The sequence below is a fragment of the Acomys russatus genome, chromosome 2 (assembly GCF_903995435.1).
Source record: "Acomys russatus chromosome 2, mAcoRus1.1, whole genome shotgun sequence".
In the NCBI taxonomy this organism is placed as follows: domain Eukaryota; kingdom Metazoa; phylum Chordata; class Mammalia; order Rodentia; family Muridae; genus Acomys; species Acomys russatus.
Genome location: NC_067138.1, coordinates 100,565,132 through 100,567,902, shown reverse-complemented (window position 1 = coordinate 100,567,902; position 2,771 = coordinate 100,565,132). Strand labels below are relative to the sequence as shown.

Here is a 2,771-nt window from a genome sequence, read left to right as displayed (position 1 = left end):
AAACAGTGAGAAAATGATCATTTCAAGAGTCACCTTTTTTGTACTTAATTTGTAAGAAAACAGAACAAATAAAATTTTGTCTAAAAATAATATTTTAATGAACCTTCATGCTAAGAAAGACTAATAAAAACTAGAAAAGGAATATAAAGACTAAAACTAATTAATTTAAACTCAAAAAGTGAATATATAAGTAACTTCCCATATAAGCTCAAGGACTATTTTTGAGGTATGAATAAAATATATTTACAAGCCTTGGATAATTTTATTTGATGAAGAAAGACAAAATTGAAAATGCATAGAGAGGAGCAGAACTCCAGGTAGTGGTGGAGAGGGACTAGGGCACAATGGCAACCCCAGAAGCCAGCAGCAGCAGCAGCAGCAGCGAGAGCAGTGAGGGCTTGAACCCATCAGTCATCTACCACCAGCTGGAGGAGGTGGTGAAGCAGAAACTCTGCAGAGGAGACATCAATGGAGATCCACAGGCAGGTCTACAATATCACCTGCTTCCCCAGGGAGCATCCTGGTGGGGAAAAGGTTCTCTTGGAACAAGCTGGTGGTGCTGAAGCAACTGAAAACATTGAAGATGTTGGCTATTCCCCTGATGCCAGGGAAAGGCTAAATCAGGACTACATTGGTGATGCCCATCCGAGTGACCTTAAAACTAAAGGATCCTTCAGGAAACAGTACGTGCAAAAGTTGCTGGGTATATTGGATTGTCCCCCACCTTGGGCTCTATCCTTATCGGCTTCCTGTATCATCATGTCATGACCAATAGCAAATCCTCCTGAGGACCATGTTGAAGTGTGGGAGCATATGCTCCCAGGAGTGAGAAGCAGAGACTTGCTTGGAGGCTGTGTGTATGACTATGTGGCTTGAACATGTGTGAGAACAAGAGGGAAGAAACGGCTGCAGGAAACACTGTCAGGATGCATATCTCTCTCTCTCTCTCTCTCTCTCTCTCTCTCTCTCTCTCTCTCTCTCTCTCTCTCTCTCTCTCTCTGGGAAAGATGCCGGACTATATACGTCATCTCATTTAGACCCAAGGTCAGGGGCAAGAGCCCTCTTAGCACACTCAAAGTCTAAACTAGACTGTGCCATGAACAAGAATGAAGAGCAAGAACATGGCGCATGTGGCTCACCTCCCATCCAGGGCTCTGTCATTTGCTCCCATGGGGACAATAAGACCTATGCCCACCTGCTGAAGACACAAGCCTCCCTATTTCCGGGAAATTATGTATTTATCTTCATAGTTGTTTGTCTCTATGGCAAGCATGACTGGCAGAATCTATTGCCTGCCTGTCAATCATAATAACCAACCTGAGATGTCACCTGGGAAACCCTAACTCCACAATAGATGTCTATCACATACTTGACCACCAGGAAGCTCATTGCTATAATGATGTTCATTTGATAAAACAGGGTTCCAAAATGACAACAGTAGCCATGATAGCATTTTCCTCCTTGTTAGAGGCTCTGTGGATATGACCACTCTTGATCTTTGATTATGGCTCTCAGTAGCTCTATGTGTGCCTTGGGTGAGTCAGTCTCATTTTCCTATAATGGCTAAAGGTCATGAGGTTACTAACTACCTTACGTAGCTGCTATAGAAATGACACAACACTATACATGTGAAGGCTTTCTAAAAAAACAAATAAACTGCTAACGAAATGTTGGCTTGTATGGCTTTTAGTAGTATCTATTGAGCCAGGTGTTGGTGGCGCACACCTGTAATCCCAGCACTCGGGAGGAAGAGGCAGGCAGATCACTGTGAGTTCGAGTCTAGCCTGGTCTACAGAGTAAGTTCCAGGACACCCAAGGATACACAAAGAAACCCTGTCTCAAAAAAACCAAAAAAACAAAAACCAAAACAACAAACAAACAAACAAACAAAAAACCAAAAAAGTAGTATCTATTGTACTCAGGGACATTTTTTCTGTCATCATAACTTCAACCCCAAATTCCCCTCTTGCTTGCACTAAATCCAATTATTCTAGTTAAAAAACAGTATTAAGGCAGATTGAATTTAAAAGTAAGTCACCTCAGGATATACAGACTGATGAGACTTCAGCTGGGATGAAGTTGCACTTTGAATTGATTGAAACCCTCACTTTCAGTCACAGATGAAACCATACACACACACACACACACACACACACACACACACACACACACACACACACGGGCAGTGGGATGAGTGGGTAGCCAGCCTCTAAATTGTATTTTACAGAGAAAACATCCTAATATGTTGGGCAGTTCTCAGGGTCTCCTGGTACAGACTGACCTCTGAGCTATTTTCCAAGAAAGTAGAATGTGTCAAATTGCAAGAACCAAGACATTCCAAAGGCACCATAATTTGAATACAAAGCATTCAGGCCATTAACTTGGCACAGATATACTGTCAGAAAGCTGTTGGGAAGAAAACAGAGTCTGAGCCATTTTCCTGAAGAGTAACTTTAACCGAGGCTTTGCCTTGATGAAGAAAAGGCAGAACCTCCCTGTAGGCACCACAGTGTTTAACTTGGTCAATCGGCAGCTTCTATCTCTACTAAGCTCCTCCTCTGGAAAGAAGGACAAAGTTACCAATGAGACACATTTGCTTCGACTGGGTTTGTAAAAGCCTTGGTTTTCACCAGGACTCTTACCCCTTGTGTCCCTAAAGGCTAGTAATTTAGCCAAGAGCAAAATTTTTTAATGGCACTCCCCATCTGTGCCCAACAGAGAGATGACAGCACTTTGACATCACAGACTTTTTCTCCTGTCATTGCTGTTTT

The 2,771-nt window shown here is 42.5% G+C and overlaps 1 pseudogene; it reads left to right on the top strand.

Moving 5' to 3' along the window:
- Nucleotides 1-344: 344 nt before the first annotated feature.
- Nucleotides 345-788, top strand: LOC127207412 (cytochrome b5 type B-like; annotated as a pseudogene).
- Nucleotides 789-2,771: the final 1,983 nt, after the last annotated feature.